The following is a 24,172-nucleotide window of genomic DNA, read 5'->3' as shown; positions in this document are numbered from 1 at the left end:
ACATTTGCTTTCTGCTGTTACACTGGCCGGATCACAAAGCCATTAGAATACATTAGTTAACAAGGAAGCCTCAAAATTCAGTACCATCAAATGCTTAATTTGATGTCTGTTAATATGATAGTAGTTCATTGATCATATTCAATTAAATAATTTTGTTGTTCTTTCAGTTCCTTAAGAGAAGGTCTAAGCCGGGATAAAAGATAGTGTTTTTTCAAGGCAGCAGGAGAAGCAACTCCTGCAAAAGTGATACAAAAAATTCCTTTACTATTATAGTAGAGGAAAAGGCAGAGAAGTCCAATGATGCTTCGCACCAAAATTCTATTGTAGCACAAATTAAAGGGTAACATTTCAAACGGTCAGTTGTAAATCAAGTAATTTAATTTTAAAATATGTACATTCCCAGTTGTATTGACTTTTTTGTCTCTATTGAAGATCACTTGCCTCTTTATCCTTTCACTGTATGGGTCTGCCTCGTATTATGACAAGGAATTTTGCTGGTTGTCTCCAATTTGAAGGTTAGCAATTTCTACTCAATAAACATCTTCACATCATCAGTTAGAAATTATTAATTCTAATTCTTGAAAGCTTCTAAATATTTGCTATTTTTGTGATTTCTTTGTTGATAAAAAGGGGCATAAGTACTCAAAACATGGTTTTATCCTGACCCCAAAATGTTACCTGAAATTATTATTTGCTGTGGTAGGGACACATGTAAGGTGCACATGTGTTAACTACAACATAAGTTTTGATCTCAATAAAGTTGTGCCAAAAATTGTTAAGTACTTGTTCTTGCTGTGATGCCATGCTGTATATATATGCATGTTTGTGCTAATGCTAACTTGACAAGAGGGGGAGAGAATGCCTCTGAGCTATCCCCATTGTTCGACCTAGCACTGCCCTTCAAAAAGTGTTATGTACTAAATGGACCTTTCAAAACTTTCTCAGTTGAAGGAAATACCACTTCGGTAAATAATAAAATAAGCTTAAAATTTCTGAAAAAATGTATGGAACTGACCTTTAAATGTTCCAAACACCAGTAGTTCCATGGCATTACAATTTATTTAACCTTTGAGAGAGTGTTCATTTAAGTCACTCCAGCTTTATTTTATTTTTTAAGTATAAGGAAATGAATTACATCACAAAAGGTGCTTTTATTCTTATTGGGTAACTAATTGTATTGCATTTTATGTTTTTAAAGTCATTTGGTAAGTAAATCTCACAGGTTTTTTTAATTTTCTTTAAATTATTAATTTTAAGACTATATTAACTATATTTTCTAGGCATTTTTCCCCCATCATGGCATTGCCATTTAAGATGCTTTATCTACCAGTGCAGGACTTTGAGAGGTCAAGTGGCTACTATTAGTGCAGTCTTTAGTTTATTCATTTAATATAAGATTAACCATATATTTCAAATGGAAAAGTACTGCATATCAAAAACTATTTTTAAATAATATGTAAGTAATAAGTAGTAACAATCACAAAGGTAGAGGGCCTATAAATCAATCTGCTGGCTCGTTTTTCTTCTAGAAGTGTATTTCTTAATATCAATTTCAAGAGCAGTGTGTTCAAAAAGTCCTGTTCCATGCATAGCATTGAGCTTTACTTTTGCTATATCTGAGTTAAGTTCCTTTTGAAAAGTTGAGTCTTGTTTATTTACTAGAAAGTTTATAAACCGGTAAATGATTTTGGGAAGAGGGTAAAATGACACTCCTTCACTGTCAATGTATTATCCTTTCCCTCTGAATGAAGGCATGTGGACTTTGTTGGTGAGTAGCGTAGTACTCATCCCTCTGAACATTTAGAATTTATAATAAGTTTAATAAGTTATTATTGAAATTATTGTACAAATTTTAAAACAAAACAAAAAAAAGGTGCTGTTTTTCGTGAGTGCAGGAACCAATTCAGGAGCCACAGGGTGGTGTTACAGGTATTGTGTTTGTGCACAAAAATCTATTTCAGAGCCCACTAGAAGTGGGATTAGAAGCATCTAATCTGTAGCAAGAATGTTTTCTGTATCTTTAAAATTTTTTTTTGAAACTGATACAGACTATACCTTTCACATGATAAAAGCCACTGAAAGCCACATCAGTTTGGTCAGAGACATTAAATAGTAAAAATTAGATTATGAAAGACGAGAAAGCTCTTAAGGTAAATCTTGAAGTACTCTCTTGTCATTTCACATGGGTGTTTGGTTATGACATATACCGAGCTTCTTGACTATCTGATTCTGTCCTCCAGTTGTTTTATCAGTCTGTGTGGCTGGCCTATTGTTTGACAAGATCCATTGAAAACACTGGAGAATTTGAAGCCAGTTGGGTCAACAGCTTCAGCATGTCTATAAATCCATGTTTTCACAAGCAGAAAAATGTATGTCTGCAAAACTATCTCATGTCTTTTTTTTTTTTTTTTTTTTTTTGTGTGTGTAGATAAACAATTGCGTAATTTCTTTTCAAATGCAGAAAACTCTGCTGAAGATCAGGAGGGAAAACTGTCTGTCTATGCTTTGAATGTTTACCATGTAATGGGAAATAAGCCTCTGAAGGAAGAAGGATATTATTCTATTATTCTTTCTCTGAAAACAACAAAACACATGCTTAAGGAAATTTCTAGGTGCTCTTACCCTGTACCAGTAGAAATCTCTGGGATTATCTCACATTTCTAGATCTTCTCCTTTCAATAATTTGGTTTGTTTTACACTCAGCTTTCTGTAGCAGATGTGACCTTTAAAGGCCTAAGAAAAAAAAAAAAAAAAGTTATCAGACCTCTTTTCAGTTCCATGAAATGTTTTAGCACCCATTGCGCTGTCAGAATTTGAAACAAGTTGATTTTTCTCTTATCATTTTATAAGGTCGTATGACTGCTTATCCTTGCTGCATGAATGACGTTTCCAGTTTGAATCTCTTTGTTTCTAATTTCAGCAATAAGGTTTGCATCTGTAGACTGTTACATAATAATTCATACCTGGGCTTTTGTGCTGGCAACCACTCACCAGAATTTAAGCACTGTATGTCTGTGTCACTAGTTAAGTCGTTCCTGTGTGGTTCTCTGTCGTATGTCTTCAGGTAAATTGAACTCATGCATCCCAGCTGTTTACCTCACCGTGTCTTTGGTGGAGAACTTTGATAAATACAGATCATTATTCTGATATTCTGAGTATTCTGATCATTATTCATTATTCTGAGTATTTATCTTCTTCTTCTGTGTTTGCTTACAAGTATTCTCTGTAGGGTTTAACTTTGTACTCTTGCCCTCTATATTCTCCTTTTTGCTCAGTTTATGTGTCAGTTTGTGTACTGCCCATTTTGCAGGTAGCTAAGAAAGTTGCAGAAGCTCCACGCATTGAGGGTCAGCAGAAAGTAAGAGCTACTCCTTTCCAGAAGGTTGTCCATGGCTCAAAGTGCACAACCTTTTTAGTGATGCCTTTTTTAAATAAAAATGCAGCATGTAAAGGACACATTAGAAATAAATATTTAGAATACTTGTATCAGCTGTCACATTTCCCCATCAAATTGTGCAGGAAGATGTGCGTTTAAAAAAATATGGAATTTCTGAAAGAGTAAAATTTTTCTCTGCTTGTACTTGCAACATAAAACTTAACTTTTGAATAAGCTCTCAAGACTTCAGTTTTGTCCAATGTAATAGCTGTACCAAAATTTTCAGAGGAGCTATGTCTGTTTGACTAGCACATCTCAGGTGTTTAAAAAGAGGAGAAGTTTGTTCTACTGAAGTAGCTCTAAAGAGATAAAACTTAGAATTTCCAAAGAGCAAGTTGTTAAATATTTTGGAGAGTAAGTAACTTATTACTGCAAATGAGTCGGTTAATAATAGCAATAACAGATGTTCCCTAACACAGTTAAAATTAGGTGGCTAATACACAGAGATACATGTATTTCAGTCTGGCATCTTATTAAAAGAAAAATAGCAACAATCCCCAATTATACTAGATTGATGTTTTCCCTTCTTTCCCATACTAAGTGTAATTAGGATCTCTGAGATCTAGTGACCAGTATACATTTCTGTCTTTGGCAATCCTTTGTGAAGACAAATGAAGACACCTTTATGTAAAATACTATCTTTCTTGTCTGCTAGAGAAGTATTCTAGACTTCAGCTTCCCATCAGGCATAAACCAACCCTCAGAATACTTTGTGTCTTCTGAATATCCTGAGGTAAGATAAATTCATCAAGAATAATACCTTTAGTATTATTTAGCCTGGAGCCATCTTATTCTCTTATACCAATGAATAAACTGCAAGTATACAGTCAGTGATTTTAACTAATCAGTATCTGTGTGGAGAAAGAAAACAAAAAGACTCCCAATGTCATGTTGTTCCTGAGGTTCGAAAAATATTCCAGGTTTTTATTACCCAAATCTGTCATATTTTTTTGTGTCCCACAGCTTCTGACAATTAATTTGGGGCGTTTGATATTCATAAGGAGAGAAAGAGAGCTCCTACAAAAGACAGCAATTTTTTTCTCTTAAAATGTAAACATACATGATAGGTTTTGGTTTGCTTTTAGTACTGTATAAAAAATACCCATGTAATCTTTGGCTAAAATTATTTTAAGACAGTGTTGAATGGTATGTGACAATTCATATGCTTGCACTTGTTTGCATTTTCTGTTTCATCATCAAGAACTATACAATGTTTTAAAGGTAATTTTACCTGAAATTCTGACTTCAATCAGCTTAAATGCATCTTTGTACCTAGATACATCTGTGTGTTTGTAAGCTTTTGCTCATTGAATACAAACTTAAGTACGTATTATTTTCAACATAAAAAGCTGCTAAAACTTTGTGTTCAAGTTGACATTGGAACATGATCTAATACATTAATTACTATTTTAGTTAGCCTACTTATATATCCAGAGAATAATAAATTGACTTATGAAGCATAGTCTTTTAAAAAACAAAAAACAACAACAACAAAAACTTAGTACACCTTTTTTTAATCAGTGCAACTAAGGAAAAAAAAATAAAGCTTGACTACAAGGAACAGAAAGACAGAAAAATAAAACTGAGGCCAAGATTCAAAAGCCAACTAAATGGTGGGATCAAAGGTTACATAAAGATCCCATTTTATTTTTCTAATTTTACATGATGGTTTGACTTAGGATTTTTTTTTTCTTGCTTCCTTTCACTGCAGTCTTAACTGAATCCGCTCAGTATTGTCCATCTTAATACTTTTCTCTGTAAGTATTTATTCTACTTTTCTGCATAGGATGTTTTTAAGCAGTTATTTTGGCCACAGACAGAATACATTACTCAGAATAGAGAATTACTCAGAGTAATAATATTATGCCATTAGTTTTTATTAGTTTTTATTGGCCAAATTACTACTATTATTCTTTCTTTTGCATCTTTACTAAGTAGAAGCCCTTCTGTAAATATTATTTACAGAAAACACAGTGTGCTTAAAGGTAACAGAAATGTGAGAAGTCTGTCAAAAAGTGGTGCCCTAAGCCTGTAGGAACTGTATAAGTTCTGTTATAGGAGACCTGAGGAGATCGTTGTTTCCTACTCCAGAAGAAAACCTAGAGACTTATTGGACTTAACATTTTCAGTTGTGACCAGGAGGTGCAACCAGAGAAGGGATAAAACTGTGACTAAAAGAGTTTAATATCGATCCCAGCTGTGTCTTCAGCAAAGTTTATAAGTGATATGATGCAATCAGATTTTAGAAATGATTATGAACTGAATTAATTGAAATTAATGCTTTAAAATATGTTAAGGAGAGGAATGAGGGCACTAACATATAGTACTCCCTAAATCCTGACTATTGTTCAATGTTTTTCTTTTTAAAGAAAAGAAAATCAGCTCTGTTTTCCTGAAGAAATTTTTGCTTGCTCTAACAACCAAGGAAGTATTGCTAATTTTGTTTTTTCTCCCTAGCTTTTTGCAATAGTGAATGTAAATTCACCTAGCTCAGAATATTTAAATTTATCGGTGATGTCTATTGGAAGAGGGACTTCTTATATTCCCCAGGCTAATAAATTGGGATTTGGAGCTTTTCAGGGTTAACTGTTCCTAGTGAGATTAATCACATTAGTCTCAGTTTCTATTATTCCTTCTCAAAATCAGGTCACATGCTTTAGTGCCACTTTTTACTCTTTCTCTCAATAATATCTATGTGTTTGGTTTGTCTGTGATTTTTTTTATTATTTTTTTTCTATGTATTTATTTTTTCCCCATATATCAAGTTTGCTATAAGTACTTAAAGAAAAAGCCTAGTATAAAGTAAAAGTAAAAAGACGTAGTATAGGAAAAAATATTTTACAATCATCTCCTATTATATAATCTTATTTCTTTACTTCTATTCCTTACTTAGCCTGCACAGATAATATGAGTGGTATTCAGCATGCTTTTCAGAGCTTCTCAGAGAAATCGTTTAACTACATATAACTGCACCTGACTAATCACTATTCTCAGTAGTTCTTATTCTGTATTTGTGTCTTTTTGAATGTATGTTCAATTCAAAGCAGGATTTTTTGTGTGCTATATGAATTAATACACAAATTTATGTACAAAAGAATTTATGTTCTACAGTACTTATAACTATCCATAGTTTAAAACTCAAAATTGGGTTGGGAAAGAGTATCTCTTAAAACAGATACGTATAATGCTTTTTAAAAGAATAAAGTGTGCCCTTAAATATCTCTTCCATCTTTAAAAGAAAATACAAGAGTAGTTTTTTACATATTTGCTGAACAAAAGTTTAAATATTATCACAGGTACCTACTTGGAAAGTTTTTTAGATGTGTGTGGCAGTGGCAGGATTGAAATGAGGTACACTCTAATTACTTTATAATTAATACTTTTTTGCTTCTGGGATTAATATACTTTTACATACATGTCACTGAAGTTCTTGTTCCCCTGATCAGTGGAACAACCAGTAATCAAGCTTCAAGGGGGAATGGGATTTTATTGGATATTGGTTCCCATCAAGTGATATCTAAATACAGTATTTTTCTTTGAGTCTAATATATAGATAGAGTAAGAACATGATATTCAGTCCTTTGGCTTCACTGTGAAAACCTATGATATGCCAGGTTCTTGGTGGTTAAGTAATTTGGAGAAGGAAATCAAAGATCTCACAAGATCAATGATAACAAAGGCGAAACCTTCATTTGTAGCTCAGCTAAGCTCCTTTTTTTTTTTTTTTTTTTTTCCTTTTTTTTAATAAAATTGATTTTATTGTTTTTTCAAATGTAATTTCCATTGGCAATGAAAGCTTCCACTGTGTTTTCAAAGGGCCAGGGTCTTACAAAATGTTGGTCTTTTTCCCAGTTACTTATGCAAATTAACATGTTATGGAATAGTCATATGATAACATTAGAAAAATAGTGTGGTGACTTTTTGTTGCCCTTAATGTTATTGAAAACTTCATTTATATTTTTCAGGCAAAATTATGCCTTGAAATATTCTAAATAAATTGGTTAAAAATTGCATTACCCAAGACATGATTATATAAAATAGGGTAGTCCATTCCCTACCTCTAACTTGGTTAATAAAGTATTTAAGAGGAGTTGCCATGGTAATCAAAGTTAGAAAAGTACTTCTTCTGACAGGAAAGCAGAAAGCAGAGGACTCCTTATCTTGTGATTTTCTGGAGCAGTGGTCTACTCCAATGATTTTACAGCTAGTCAGGAAGGAAAAAAAAAAAAACAACAACAACAAAAAAACAAACAAACAAAAAAAAAAAACACAAAACAAAAGTAACAGTCTGAGGCTTAAAAGCTTTGCTTTTAAGACAAGACATCATAGGATGTCTTGGGTTGAAGGAACCTTAAAGATTGTCTAACTCCAATCCCCTTGCTATGGGACGGCACACAACCCACTAAGTCAAGTTACTCAGGGTCCCATCCAACTTGGCCTTGAACACCTTTAGGGATAGAACATACACAAATTCTCTGGTCACCCTGTTCCAGTGCCTCACCACCCTATCAGTAAAGAATTTCCTCCTAATATCTAATCTAAAACACCCTTCTTTTAGTTTAAAACAATTTCTCCTTGTCCCATAACTGTTTGCCTCTATAAAAAATCATTCTCCATCTTTTTTATAAGCTTCAGTCCAGAGGCTTATATGTTCAGTCTGGAAATACTTCTAAATTTCATGGAAATTACTCCTCCCCCTATTGAAGCTCTTTCTGTTTTACAGTTCTCCTGAGTTGCAATATTTTGTTTGGCATAGAGAAAATAATAATAATAATAATAATAATAATAATAATAATAATAATAAAAAAAGATGTAGGACTAAATTAATGGATTTTGAACACAACTAAAGTTAAGAGACTACAATTCTTACTCCCTTGATTGGAATCAGGAATTTAGGATTCTTGGCTTTTTACCTAGTATGAAAATAAATGGTCTATATAAACAACTATCTAAGTTATACTTGAGGTACATTTTTTTCTTCATTTTAAAAGTTTAGAATGTAAATACTAAGGACAGCAATATCTGTGTCTCGCTCAAGGTTGTGGGGAAATAACTCATTGGAAATCCCCAGTGACAATATCTCTCCTGCAGATATTGTATTCCCTATTTTTATTAAATCTAACCTACAGTTAATATGATAATACATAATAATATTGCAAAAATATAGATCTAACTGAACTATATTCCAGCAAAAGAAAACTCAGATTTGCAGTGGAAAAGTAAATGTGAGCCAAGAAATTCAGTGCTTTTGTTTAGAAGAGAAAAATGTAATTTAAGAACCACCTTTAAGAAAAACATTATTATAAGACTGGCAACTTGAAAGCATGCATGTAATTCTGTTTGGATAGATATTGTTTAGTGAGTTCATTAAATGTGAGGAAAAAGATTATGATTTTCAATTAGAGAGAAGCTGTGGTGCTTTGTAGACAAATGAGCTGTGGCAGAGCCCACACTATAGAGCTGTTATGAATCTAAGACTGAAATAATTTCCAAAGAAAAGGAAAAATATCTGAAAGAGTCACATGAAAAAATACATCAGACAGTTGTAGATACAGTGCTACCATCTCAAACTATTTTGGGACTCAGGATTCATAGAAAACTATAACAGTAAAGGCATGTTATCCACTATTTCTAAAGGTAAAGAACAGCTTTTCAATATTCCAAACAAGTATTCCAAGTATTTACAATAGCTGTTAAATGACCAATGTTGTTACACTGTGCAATGCATAACATAACATTTCTAATTCCTTAGTGCAAATGTTTCTGTGGAATGTAACAGACAATTACCAGTAATCAATTTTGCATTGATATAAAAGTATCAGTATGTGAATGAATGATCAATGTTAATTATTTTTTTAATCTTTCTCTCTTAAAAACAAAAACAAAAAAGCTCCACTCCTTGCTCTGCTTCAGAAATAATTTAGATATCCAATCTCACAGCACGCACAACAGTAATAAAGAATGAATAGGAAAGGGAGCAATTCATCAAGAACTCACTGGGTGGAATTTGTTTGCCTACATGATTTAAGCAAATATTAATAAAATTCAAAATCTGTTCGCATCTGGTCTTGGGCAGAAAGTTGGACCAAATTCATCAGGCTGTGTTTGTAAGTAATAATTTGTCCAACTCTAATTAAAATCCACTAGTGATCACAGTGTTATATTGGAACTAAATAGAAAGTAATCTAAAATAGAAATTATGAGTGTTTCTTCTCCCATTATGCTATACAGATGAGCTGAATCATATTTTAAATCAGAAAATTAACACTTTTCTTTGATTTTTTTAGGATTTTTTTTAATCAAGAAGTAATAGACGCTTACTTTATAATTAACATAAGAGAGAAGGACTCAATATTCTAGTCCAGATTCTACTAAAATAGCAAGAACTACACTGAAACACTGTAGAGGTGTTTATATGCAACTTAAAATTTGATGTGGCAAGGTATGCTTGATTATTTATTGCATAGAGGACAGGGTAAGTCAGACATGTTGGTGAGACTCTCCCATTGAGTCACCAGGTTCAGAGTGGACCCCGTTGCTTTACTCATCGAACCAAAGAGGGAATGAGCCTAGGTACAGATGAATTCACTCCTAGTCCTAGACTGGGTCAACAGTCTAAGGATTATATGGCTAAGGATTATATGTGCTCAATCAAAGATAAAATCTTAGTGAAGCTTACAAGGTTTAGCAAATTAATAATAATTCACTGAGGATCTGTTGTGGCAAGGGGAGATCCCGTCATGCAGCCATCTGCTGGGTGGAAGAGCTCACAGGGCTCTTGGCCTGCTCACTGTTTGTGGGGTAAAATGATGGACTAATGGACATATTGGTGGGTTTTCTTGGCACATGCTCCATTGGCCCTCAGCTGCTGAGCAAGACATCTGTCTGCTGGTTTGAGCACCCAGTTTGAGACAATATTGTGATTGCAATCTGCATGAGCAAGGTCTCAGGTGTAGCCAGTATACTAGTCGCTATCTACCTGAGCAAGTCCTTGGGTGCAGTGTATGAGGAAGGCAACATCCAGACTGAAGAGGAGGGGGCTAGAGGGGTGGGAACACACCATCGCATAGAGTCATGTTAGTGATGAATAAAATGAATGGAAGAATACTTAGAGCATATTCAAAAAGTCTTATGGTACAAGGTTATTTGTGTGCAGCTGAATAACTGTCCAGAGTAGAATTCTTGGATGGAGAGTGGGTGAAAGGTTTTGTGTTGTAAGCTGGATTTGCTTCCCATCAGTTGGAAGGGAAAAAAAGTTTTTGTGTTTATTTTTATTTTTTGTAATATTTCAATTTGTTTTGGGCCAAATCCTCAAGTCCCTAGACAGGCTTTGCTTCCACAAAACTCCTATTATGAGGAATATTTCTGTTGATTAAAGAATAAGTCAAGGAATTTTGCCCTGCTATTTAATTAGTAAATGTGTCACTTGCTGCAAGGATATCCCAGTAGTAACATTACATAGCTCTATGATTAGACTCATTCATAGCAGGCAAACCACATACTGTGGCGAGGAAAGCATGGGATTAAAAAATTGGAGCTGTGACTTATGATACCTAAGCATTCGCTTTATAAACCAAATTAACTTGAAAGCTTTGAAATGTCAAGAGAAAAAGAAAAGCTCTGCTATGTGTGCAAATACATATAATATATAGATGTAGGGCAATCTTTGTGAACAATGTTGACAAGAACATAAGCAGGTAGAAGAGCAATGCAGACAGAAGTAACAGCACTGGTGTGTAACCAAAATTTCTTAAGCTAGTGAGGTTAGTAATGCGGATGAGGGAGGCATGAGCAGAGTGACAAACATGGGCTTTGAGCATAAGGAAATTATTTGAAATGTAATGCCACCAGTTTTCATAATGAAGTTCTCCAGCATCCCTGCCTGCTTTAAACGTATCCTTTTAGGCATGATAATTTTCAGAGATACTTCCAGATGCTGAAATGCTGCTGTTACATTCTTAGTATCTTCTGTTCTTACTAAGGCAATAAGGTTCAAAGACATTGAGCAATTTCTATCCCCTCCTAGGATTAAGACAATTAAAAGCACTGTTTAAGGTACATTTTGCTTCCTAGCACAAAGCTTTTCTTAAAGTAGAAGCTGTGTCAGCAGTCCTGTGACAGTATAAGGGACCACAACCAGTCAAAAGGAATGCAGTCCGGTCCATATATTTGTAGACTAAGCAAGTGCTCTTGCAGTTCCCAACTGCTGTAACAGTCTTAACTAGGTTTGACCAGAACTCCTTCAGAAGGACAGAATAACAAGGAAACTTTAAAGATTTCTTGGTACGTATGGATATGTTTTATTTTCCCTGAAAACTGATCTACTGTAGCTGAAAATCTGTCTCTGAGCTTACTGGCCCGTTAAGCTGACAATTCTGTCTTTATGTTGGTCACTCCTGCATCATTATGAACCTTCTGAGTTTTCTGGCTTTATCTGTGAAGAATGAAGTGCCTAACAAAAATTAGGCACCAGAAATTAGATGTCTGTTTTAAGGGTTTTTGAAGAGGTAAAAGGAATGGGAGTGTTCCAGAAGGCAAAGACCTGAAGGACAATTGGTGTGATTTCAAGTATTAGTGATTTGCAACAGCTGTATATCAATTACAAAGTCATTTCCAGAGCTTAGATTTCGGCTGGGATAAATGAGATAACATCTTTTTCATTCAGGCACTTTAACTGAAGTCTAAGGAAGATTTATTGACTGGGTATGACAATGCATTTAGAGGTATAATTGTTCATAATACAGGGTAATATAACTTGGTAATATTAACAACAAACGAAGAAGTGGGAGTAATACTGATAAAAAATAGTAAGCAAGGGAAGATTCCCAATATTTTTTTCCAGATCCCCCTTCCCCCAAAAACAAACAAACAAACAAAAAACATTTCTAACTACTATCTAGTATTTCAAGTCAGAACAATAATACTTATCAAATACAGTACAGTTTGCTTTAGTTCTGTTTCCTCACATTACCTCTGTTACAGACTTAATAATCCAGTCACATCCAAATATCTCAGTTTTACAATCTGTCCAAAATATAAAACTTTGTTGCACCTGTTCTTCCATCTATTATACATTATAAATTCTCTCTCTTACTCTATCATTTATTTTATTTTGGAAGCTTACCCATGGCCCAAAAGTTGTTTCTACAAAGTTATAGCAATGAAAGAAATATTGGATAAAGGCTGTACTACAACTGTAAACATTTTAAATGAATATTTCATCTAAAATCAAATGTACGGTTCTTATTGCATTTGGTTGCTACACAGATTGCAAGACTCATGTTCTTTCTCAGCATAACATCAATAAGCTATTTTCTCTTGCAGCTGCTCACAAGTTTGGTTTGTTGTGACTACTAACCCATAGAAAAACTACTTCAGTATTGGTTCTTATTGATGAAAAGTCTCAAGGCATCTTGATTTCTTGCAGTTATTGTTTGGCTTTTTTTGATTAAAGATGTTTATATTACTATCAAGCGCTTTAACAATTTGTGATAACTATAAATCAAACCATTTTTGCAAATATTTTATACTAATTTTCATAATCAGCTTTCTATTTTCTGTTATACGATTCAGCTTCATTTTGGTCTTGCATTTTTATATTAAAAAAAAAAAAATGATATCAGAAATATTTTTCCCAGCTTGAGCTTTTTACTAGATTCATAAATGTATGTATAATCTGTAAGCGTATCTACATATATATATATATACACACACACACATATATATAGATACGTATTCCATTCAATATTTACTTGAAAGATAAATCTTTTGTATTCTTCTGTGAAAACAGCAGAAATAGGAAATCCCCAAATAGCGAAAGTTCAGTAGTGACTGTAAGAATATGTGAGGCCTGAGACTTCATACATGGCTTGCAAAGGTTTAATACAAGTGAAATACTCTGGCAATCCAAGCTTGTTTCAGCTTATTGTTTCTAAGCTGATTTTTTTGTTTGTTTGTTTTGATTTGGAATTCTACCAAGGACTAAGAAATTCTTGCAATGAAAATTTTCTGTCAAAACTTCTATGTGTGAAAAACGTTCTGAGAAGTCTTTTTCCAGCTAAATATCATTGTTGAAAAAAGTCCTAACTGACTTAAAATAATGAAATTTTTTTTCATTACATTTAAGCTAAAAACATTATTATTGCTCACAGTGATTAATAGTGGCAGATACTGACAATGGTGGCATACTTTCTGCACTGTTTGCTTTAACCATGTCCTTGCTGATTGCTTTGAAAGCTTTTCTTCTAGAAGTACTATAACCTCAAGTTCAAAGGCTTGAAATAATATTTTCCTGGACAGAAAAATGTTTCCATCAAGAAGAGCTTTTTTTTTTAATAAGAATACTCTTTATGAGAATTCTATTTCCATAATAATTCCAAATGTTAACAGTTATACTTTGCATCTTTATTTTTTTAATGAACAAGTCTGTAAACCTTTTTTTTTTTTTTTTTCCAAGTGCAACAGTCAAAACAGCACTTATGAGGTAGTACACTTACATTGACTGAAACAGGAGAAAATTTTAAACTCTAACAGAGTCCCTAGATTATTATAGAGTTCCCTATTACTAGAAATAGTTATTTATCCCAACTCTGAAAATACACAAAAAAAAAAAAAAACCTTCATTTTACGTTTAGCATGGACAAAATGATAATCACAGGCATCAAAGAGCAAGAAATGTCCTGCTACCTAGTAGGTTTCCTGTTATATTCTTAGGTTTTGTATCCTGTCATCAGTCATTTCATGAGAAATACAGGTAGGTACAGGTATTAGGTAGAACTGGCTACAGACTGAAGTTATGTTTTGATTGCTGTGTTTCAAGGAAGTCACTTTGTCTATGGATTTGTCGTAAAATGAATTTTCTAACAAAGAATTTAGAAACTGGATCTACAGAAATATAAACACATTTGCATTTGTGAACATTTGTGAGAGAAGTCTAGACTTCCACTTCATGGAAGCGTTGGTGAGCTTTGCCTCAGCTTGTTGCTGAGAAACTCATCAACAAGGAGTTATTGCAATGAGCAAAATCATTTTTAGAGTCTTTTCAAACATTAGGATTATTTTGCTTATAACTAGTACAATACTTCAACTGTGCATTCTTTGTTATCACAACTAATACGTACAAGTTATTTCTCTGATTTATACAACTGCATTTGTAGTTTGTGGGAAAGACCCTTTCCCACAAACTACAAATGCAGTTGTATAAATCAGAACAGATGGTGTTTTAGAGTGAAGATGTGCTAAACTTCTATGAAGGTATAGTTACTGGGATACTGTGTTGTGACAGATGTTAGTAAGAGCTTATGAGTTTGTTTTGTTTTGTCTTAATTTTCTTTATTGTAGCTTGGTAGTGTACCTCATACACTTCGAAACAATATAATCCTATTTTCCTTCATAGACTTCCAGTTTGGATGTTACATTTTCTTCATAGAGATTCTTGAATGTTCCTGAGTTTTCAACCACTCGAGTATTTAAATTATCTTTTCGAAGAAGAATTTGACTACAGAAGTAAAATCTAATAATATGTACCTCTGTTTTTATTCCTACAGAAAAGAAAGGATCTGTCCAAAGAAAACAGTTGAAAGAGTACAAAAAATGAAAAAAGCATACACTTCTGTACCACGCTCAACAGACTTGACGTTTGATAGAGCATGTGCCTTAACTTGACAGATCTTTACTTAGAATGGCCCTGTTAATTAGGGAAATCTAAATCCAGGTGATATTAGGAGTGCTCCATCTGACCTCAACTTCCAGATAACAGAGAGAAGCTTTTAAGGGTTTTCCACAGCTGCGATGACCTGAACTCATAAATGCACAAGAAAATTATGAATTTCTTGCACAATATTTTTTGCATGAATCTAATTATGCTTAGTTAACAGCCTGTTTTTTTTTTTTTTTTTTTTTTTTTTTTTTTTTTGCCTCAAAGTAGACTAAGTAGGAATTTCATACAGAAAAGTTTCAAAAACATGGGCGAGCTAGTTGCAAGAATAGATTATATTGGGGACTTTTGGATACTTATTTTTTTTATTTATTTATTTTTCTGAATGCAGTTTTCTATTTTCCCCTCTGTTCTAGGACCACCGGATGCCCATTGCTAACCAAGATTCTCTTGAGAGAATTTCTCAGACAGGAATGATCTCCAAGGAAGTGGACAAGGAAGTCTCAACCACATTGTTCTCTGCAGTTTTCAGTTCAGTTAAGCTCTGGCAATTCCAGGTACAAGCTTAAAAGAACACCCACTTTAAAGGCTAAGGTATGAAGTAGGAATGGATTTTCTTACTCTGGGATCTGCTCTGAGAAACTGAGGATGTGTTTCTAAGAGAAGGAATTGTTCCTAAAAGAAAAGAACTGTCTCAGAAATCAGCAGGATCACAGACAGTAAATGTGAAACAGAGACTAAAGATGACCTATACACAGAAAAGATAAGATTGAAGAGGAAGTTCAAATGAATTTGTGGGACTGAAAACAACAAAGACTCAAATTTAACAGAAATGTCACTTAGCATGGAAAACAAGTCATTTCGGTAATATAGAGAATAGTCTTATAAAGAACAAAACAACTATCAACAATCACAACAATGTGTATAGAGTGGGAGGATAAGGGATAAGAGACAATCTTATCAGACCAAATGAAGGATAAATTTTAAAGATCCTCCAATGGGAAAACTGAGAAAGATTTGCTTTTAAATGTTTTAAGTCAAGTTAGCTTGTCTTCTTTGTGGACATAAGTATTTCTTAGTCATAGGAAACATTTATATAATGTTGTCATTTTACATGAGATTTGTGTCTATAAAAAGCAAAATTTGAATACAAACACTGTTTCAGGATTAAATACTAGACTAGCAATATTGTATTTTGATCTTGTGTTGGTTGTAAACTGACTCTGACCAGCCTAATGGTATTATTGATACCGCTATTTGTACCACGCATAAACTCAGAAACAAATATGTGATCTTCCTTTCCACAGGGAGATGCAAGTTTTGGTTTTGGCAAAGAATCAACCAAGAATTGCAACAGAGAATTGAAGTTTAAGGCAAAAATTGAGCCAAGGTAGGCATCAAGTAGGTATTTACTTTCAAAATACTTATACAACCTAATGAACCAGAACTCTGTCTACACCATAGATTTGGAATTGCAGTCTTCATTGCAGTTTTGCAAAAGTACATCTTTGGTGGTATGCTTGATGGTCAGGTTGTGATTCCAACTGTTCTGGCAAAAACTCATTAAGTGTTAGCAAATGACAGGGGAATGAAAGAAAGAAAAAATCAAGAGGCAATGATGAGCTAGTAAAGGCAAGATATATTTTCATTCTCTGTGTAAACAGAATTGCAATTGTCATTTCAGTGCTTATGTATCAATGACAACTGGTCTATTAGGAAAGCATTTTATATCTGTATACTGTAACTTTGTGGGCATGCAGGTGGTGGGTAACATACTGCAAGTATCAAATGGATAAAGGTTGTATTTGGCCGGGTAAGATACAGAAGCCTGGCAGAGGGGCTCTTGGTGCCACAACACAGCAAGCGCTGTGCATCTTGTTGGATTAAAGACTAGATTTGTGTCTTAGCCAATATAATGTCATGTTGAGTTATGTAAATCCCATCACAGAAATGCAAACACAATGCAGCAGCAGCATTCTTTGGCATGGGCTTTTCAGCTGTTTTCCTCAAACTGATTTGATGTCTTGCTACAGATTGTTTTTTCCCTTGCAGCGCAACCATACTGTTAGTTAATTCCTTTTTTTTTTTTTTTAATTAGCATTATTATTTTTTTCTGACTTATCGTGATGTAAACCCCACAGTTTAATAAATGGATTTTTTTTTTTTCTTAAATGCAATTTTTCTGTATTAAATGCAATTCTTTGGTAGAGCTAGAAAGTTGATATCATAGTACATAATAAAAACTATATTATGCAGCAAGGGAGTCAAGCGACATTCTTATTCAGCTAACAAGTATTTAATGTGTAAGGCAAAAATCCGTACTGAAAGTAGGATAGAAGTGTTCATATAATCAGACAGATTTTCTAATATTGTTTTCAGAGTCTGAAGATACTAGAGACAACCATTGACTGGTCACTAGGTTCAGTAATACCGTTCCACAAACAAAGATTATCTTACTAGTGGGCTCTGATAAATTCAGAGTGAACACGGAAGGAAAACAAGAGCATGGGCTTATTTTGTGTCTCCCCTCTTGTGAGTGGGCAGGAAGAGGACAGAGCCAGACAGATGACAGAAAAAGACATGCATGTCTTTGTCTCTGTGCACAGCAACTGAAAAGGAAATCTTCCATTGGGAGAAAGGGGTTGAGCAGCAGAATAAGATGGCGGTTCAGGGTGAACTGAGGGTGAGTGGAACACTGTTTTCTGATGATGTATGCCATGACTATCAATTTCTTCTTTGGCTGAAGTGTCCTAATTATATCTCTAATCTAGCCATAAGTGCTAAAGGTGTAATACCAAAGGTCAAGCCCTGCTTCTGTGGCGTTTTATAACAAACGCTAAATCATTTTAAACATGCAAGTTTGGACTCTGAGCATAGCTTTTGGAAGCAAGCTTAACTGCTCTCAGACTAAAATGCCTATAGATGTCTTCCTTTCATTTTGATATATGTTAATACTAGGCCTAATGTAGCTAAAATAATGGGGAGTTTTCCTTTAGCTAAGCTTTTTAGCATACGCTTTGTATGTGACACTTACTTTGAATATCACAAAAAATAAATTTTTGAAAATGTCAACTTTAAGCCTTGCAGTGCATCCAAAAAAAAGATTATTAGAACAGCAAGATTATAGCATAAAGTTCTTAAATTTTATATGCTGAAATTTATTTTCCTTTATAACATCTATGAGGAATTCATTTATCAGTGAAAAATGTGAGCTTAGCAGCATGTAGTTTGCTAGCATTCTTTGATTTTATAGATCTACTTGCATTCACCTCTATGTTCAGGAATATCAAATAGCCATGTGGCATTTATTACTTATCCTTCCAAAGGCCACTTTCAAGTTTACAGTAAAATAAAAATTCAAATGGTATGTTGGGAAAGTCACTATTGCCTTTTAAAAGGGAATATTGCATCAGGTGTGCTTTCGTATTTCCCAATGGCACTACAATTCTCAAGCCTTAAATCTTTTCAAAATATTTTGGTTTAGTAGGCTAGTTTGACACTAAACATATGTAAAAGTGTTCTGCAAATGTGCAGTAACACTGTTTATTAAGATCTGTAAAAGCACTCATAGCTTCCAGAACTGTTTTCTGTGAGAACAGATTGCAACTGTTAGCAGTGACGACAATGGGCATGAAACTAAGAGAGTCCAAGCTTATCTTGGTGTTAAAAGATTACCCACTTACATAAAAAGAGAACTAATTGGAATACTGTATCGATGATTCAGCTTTGAAGTCACTGCTCCAGGCCAAAGGTGATATGATTTCACTTGCTTGTAGACACAAGTTCAGCTAAACTCTTTTGTTATTTAGCAACCCACCACAGAATAACAGTTTAGTTATTCTAAACTATTCTAAACTATTAGTTATTTAGTTATTATAGTTCCAATTCATCCAGAAGTCTCATTATTAGTTTATCAAAACAATTCAAATCTGTATTAATAATCTATGATTGACTAGAGCTTTGTAAAAGTGCATTTGCACTCACTATGACAAACGCTAGATATCTATCTCTGGACATTCTATAATTTTAGAGACAGTGGGCACAGTAGCATCTTCTCATATACTTACTGAGCCATGTGAGAAGGTGAACACATTTAAATGAAGACTGCCATATGAATCTTAGAGTAGATTTTACCCTTATCTATAATAGTAGCGAAAATATGATATTAATTATTAATATTAAATATTGTTGGCTATATTAAGCCAACATTTAATATAAAATATGTACCTCTGTTACTAATGTTAAATATATAAATGGAGAACCAAACTGAATTTTCAGGTGTCACTGAGGCCAGTGAATTATCTTATTGAAGTAAAGTACGTGGACTCAAATACTCTGGAGCTGAAACAAAAAAGTGGGCAGCCTTTCTTTTGTGGACACAGCTGGCCCTTGTCTTCAGAAAGAATCAACACTGTTGTGTTAACATTCCCTTTTGCTAAATGCATGTACTTGGAATATGTGTATATTCCTTGGAAAGGAAGGTGAAGTAGTGGATTCATTCCCATTCTTTTAGGTGTCAAACCTGTATCTCTGATGGTGTCCAAGCCAATTTTCCTTTTGGTACCTGAAAACTGAGAACATCTAACTAATTCGTCTTTTGAAAAATCAACTCTATCAGTTATATTCTGGGAATCACTACTCAGAACCCAAGATATGTCAGAGAAATACCTAGCTCCTTGATCTAAATACGATAAAAAAATACAACATAGAAGCTAAGCTGATGCTGGGAAAAAAAAAAATGCATGAGTCGTGCCTGAGTATTTGTAGAAGCAAAACTGTAGACATTCAAGAGATAGAGTTTTCAGGTGCTATGAAGTGTACCTTTTAGGCAGAAACTAAGTAAGGGAGTGCTGCTATTAAAATTCAGATGATAAAATTAAGTCTTATTGTAGACGTTTGAGTCTTGCTTTTAGTTGAATAATTACTCATTTGTGTGGCTCTGTAACTTAGTAACAGAGAAAGACAGTAACATTTAAACTGGAATTATAAATTATGCGATCTGATTGGCCAAATTCTTACAAGTTATCATATAAAGAAAATTGATTTTATTTTTGCTTGTTGTTTTAATTTGTTTAGTTTTATAATGACAATCTGAGTTAGAAAACTCCAGGTAAAATAAAAAAGGCATGAAGGAATCTATTTTGCCTGTTTTGTTAGGAATATGGTGTTACAATCCTTGTGGAAAACAATGAAATTTTGATTTGAAAATAATAGAAAATTCAAAATAATTATATGTTGTAAAAATCAACAGAAATTTACTTTCATAATACCGGTTTACTGTAAAAAAAATAATAATTATAATAAAAAATAACCATACCATAAATGTAGAAAAAATAAGTCTTCAAGGGCAGAAGAAGTAAAGATTGCTAACGTCACGAGTGTCACACTTTATGAAATATCATTGTTGTTTTGGGGTCATAAGAATGATAGCTTCGCTTGCAAGAGAGTAATGAATCATATGTGGAAGGCTGGAGGGGGGAGGGGTAACACATTTCATCTACATAGTATTTTATTATTAACTAGAAAAGTTATTGCCTTATCTTGGAAACCTCCACTCCATCTGGAACATACTCCATGGTTGAAAGATCTATGAAGATGTGCTTCAGTGGAAGAAATATATTTATGTGAAAGCATCACACCTGATGTACGATGCACTAAGCTTTGATTTCATGGTCCTATGCAGACTGCACAAATATCACTCAGTACAGCTTTTACTAGGAAATGACAGCCAGAAACGGATGAATAGAAACTAGATATCATGTAATTTCAAAAGTTTAGTGGCAGTATTTTAATTCACTCAGTTGTTTGGAAGTTTTACTTCTGGTGGGATAAGTCCTTATTCTAAATGACAATGTAATAACACGTGAATATTTACCTCATAGTTGTCTTGCTGAAGAGTGATTTTAATTTCCTTGTAATAACAGGCAGCCGTTGGGTGCTCTAAAAATCCAGATATTTAATTATGGGTGTGAAGAAAGAGGTCAATGTTTGGAGTTAACAGCTGAACTAGATTTAAAAAAATAAAAATAAAAATAAAAATTGAGTTTGGGTCTAAGGAATATACCAGATCGATATACACTAAAGGTATTACTGAACTGAAGAAGAAATTATAGCAAAGTTTGTAATAGTATTCTGGTGAATAATTTCACCCAGCTCCCTCATGAACATTGATTTTAAGCTTTACTCTTTTGTCAAATTTTGGGTGACTTTTCACAGGAATAACACAACCTCCCTTTTCACAGCTCCCTGCCATGTTTTAAAAGTCCTTTTAAAAGAATAGAAGCAATAAAAGTGCTCAGAGAAAATACTGGCAAAACATTTCTCATGAGGCATCATAGTTCATAAAGTTCCCTAATCTTCACCGGAAACAATGGGATCATCTGTATAGAAAATGCAGGTAACTAGAATGGGCCTAGCCAAGGGGTTCAGCTCTGGAAAACTTGCATGTAATCTAGAAGGAGGCATGTAATCTAGAAGGAGGCTTGATTAGGAGGAGGATTGGGTTACAGCACTTTGCCTTTTTATCTATCAGAGGTTCTGCACAAACAGAATGAGCTAAGCTCTTTATTTAATAAATAGTGTTCGTTGTTATTTTGGTTCATTTGAGAACATAATATATTGCATACACTGCAAATGGTAGCAGCTATATGATATTATCAATCAATCTATTAACTTCCTCAGTACTGAAGAGACTAAAGGCATCTTGGTGTGAATTTTTCCAGTTAAAGCATACAGTGAAGTAGCTAAAACAAGCATTTTTTCCTGACTTCATGCTCAAAGCAATCTTCTTTGCAATAGTCTTCCACAATTTGAGAGCTTCCTTGATTTGTGCCGTTTGAAAACAATATTTAGTTCAGCAAGCACTTATGAAGTTTTCCATTTTAAAGCTGTTCAGCAACTTTAATCTTTAAAATGATGCACTTCCAGACCAAAATCAATAATCTAGGCCTCATGGAGTTGATTAAACATACAGATTCAAAGGGTATACAATTTTTATTTGAACAAATGAAGTAGATTATTAATTCTTTAGGCTAAACCAGATGAAATGCACATTTTATGCCTGTCTCACTTGCTTACTAGTTAAATATAAACCAGATACTTGCTTACTAGTTAAATATAAACCAGATACTGAGGCTATTTCTAGCTTTTTTCTTTTTTCTTTTTTCTTTTCTAGAAATAAAAGCTATAAAGCTTCCAGAATTAATATGTAGCCAAGATGCAGCTATTGTTAATTGCTGTTGTAAGACACTGTACATAGCAATTAAGTCTTTGTGACATCACTGGCTTGGGGCCAGTGTTTGCAGTCTTCTGATATATCCTTTTATAAACTGTGCTACACATTTCTTTAAACTCATAGGAATGTTGTTTAGATTATCTATAATCATAAAATGTAATACTTATTAGCAGCCTGGAAAAGACCTTGAATTTGAATTCGTGCATCTTTATCTTGCATAAAGACCAGCATTTTTCCTTGAAGTTGAAAATTATGTGGCTGTTCTGTCCTACCTGGAGATCAAATATCATACCTTGAATAAGTAGGTACAGTAGAGAATGAAAGTATAATACAGAAACACATTAAGACATAGTCTAACATTTTGGCCTTCATCTTTCTAATTGTTTTGCTCAGAAAGGAAGTAGTAGTAAAATTTCAGTAAATAGCTTTACTGTTAGGAGAATATTTTTCTTATATCAGTTAACCATCACTGTAAAAATTTTATTTTTTCCTGTCTAGAGGACTGGAATGTGTTGTGTTTGTTGTTTGTTTCTTTTAGTTTTAGTTTTTCTCTTCAGGCTTTATCTTGATAAGCGTAGTCATTAACACAGTTATATTTGGAAAATGTCATCTTCACTGTTATTGAAAAGTCACACATTGGTGACAGCTGGTTCTGTCATAAGATAGTATCTGGTTTGCTGAATACTAAAACTGAGTTTTAATATGTAAGTCTGTCTGACCTGACTGAATTTAGATAAAGACGGTCAATAGCTATTAGTAAATTGGGTACATTTCTTAGAAACATTTCTTTTTTTATAAACTCCTTTCTGATTTTTGTTTGTTTGTTTGCTTGTTTGTTTTCTGTAAACATATGGTTTCATCCTGCAATGTGTTGTGCAATGTGTTGACTGTCACTTGGAATCGACATCTTTATAGGTTGTGCCAGCCATAAGATTTCTGAAAACTAGTGTTTCAGGAAAAAAAAAAAAACAAAAACAAAAACAAAAACAAAAACAAAAAAAAAAAAAACAAACAAACAAAAAAAAAAAAACACTGAAAATGTGTTTAGAGAAAATTAATGATATGAAAACTGCTCCGTCTTATTTTAGTATTTCCCAGAGAAATGTAATAGATATAACAAATCTTCCAAATAAAAAATAAAACAAAAGTGAAACATGAAAAAGTTTTTTCCTAAATAGTTAACAGCTAAATTTGCTAAATTTAGCAATTAACTATTTTAAAGCAAGATTCTATACTTACATATGCAAGACTAATAGCAAAATGGCAATATGCCGAGTTTAACGAATTTCTTGAAAAGCCATAAACTTCTTGGTCTTACAAGCATTAATTTATGTATTACTTACAGTGAAAACACTGATGTTCTGAAAACAGTGAACTTTGGCCTCTGTTTTCTTTATTCTGTCATAATGCCATGCTTTTTATTTAGATTTTCTAGTGAATACAGAGAATGACACAAGCCTACTAGATGAATTAAGTATACTGGAAACTTTGTCTGTTATGTTCTATTAGTAGAAAATAGAAATAATATCAAGACAATATCATAATTATCATAATTAATTTTTTAAAATTTTTTCAACAGTATTTTGTGCTATGAGACATAATAATTGAAATAATTGAGATAATGAGATATATTATTGAACAGAAAGAAAATAGTCTATCCATTGAATAAAGTACCTAGAACGTACTTGAAGGCGCTTTAAAGGAATTAAATAGTTATTTAGAGCTAGTTGGATCTGTTTTTAATACCTGAAATCAGTTCTCATCCTGTTTTCTAATAGGCTTTTCCCAAGCTTTCCACATTTGTTGTTGGTAGTGTCTATTCACACATCTAAAGAAGGCTGACTAG

At 33.4% G+C, this 24,172-nt stretch overlaps 1 long non-coding RNA gene across 5 annotated transcripts in view; it reads left to right on the top strand.

The window, feature by feature from the left end:
* The window catches only part of LOC311435584, a 142,149-nt gene that overhangs the window by 41,052 nt on the left and 76,925 nt on the right, over positions 1-24,172 (top strand). For 3 of the 5 annotated variants that reach the window (XR_014692224.1, XR_014692225.1, XR_014692226.1), the window contains exons 6-7: positions 15,509-15,649; positions 16,400-16,482. This is a non-coding gene — a long non-coding RNA (uncharacterized lncRNA). Of the gene's footprint in view, positions 1-15,508; positions 15,687-16,399; positions 16,483-24,172 lie in introns of all 5 variants that reach the window. The other 2 variants (XR_014692222.1, XR_014692223.1) reach the window with 1 other exon arrangement.

Source organism: Aythya ferina (assembly GCF_964211825.1).
Source record: "Aythya ferina genome assembly, chromosome: 4".
NCBI classification, from domain to species: Eukaryota; Metazoa; Chordata; class Aves; order Anseriformes; family Anatidae; genus Aythya; species Aythya ferina.
The sequence above is the reverse complement of the archived record's forward strand: the minus strand, read 5'-3'. Positions and strand labels throughout refer to the sequence as shown.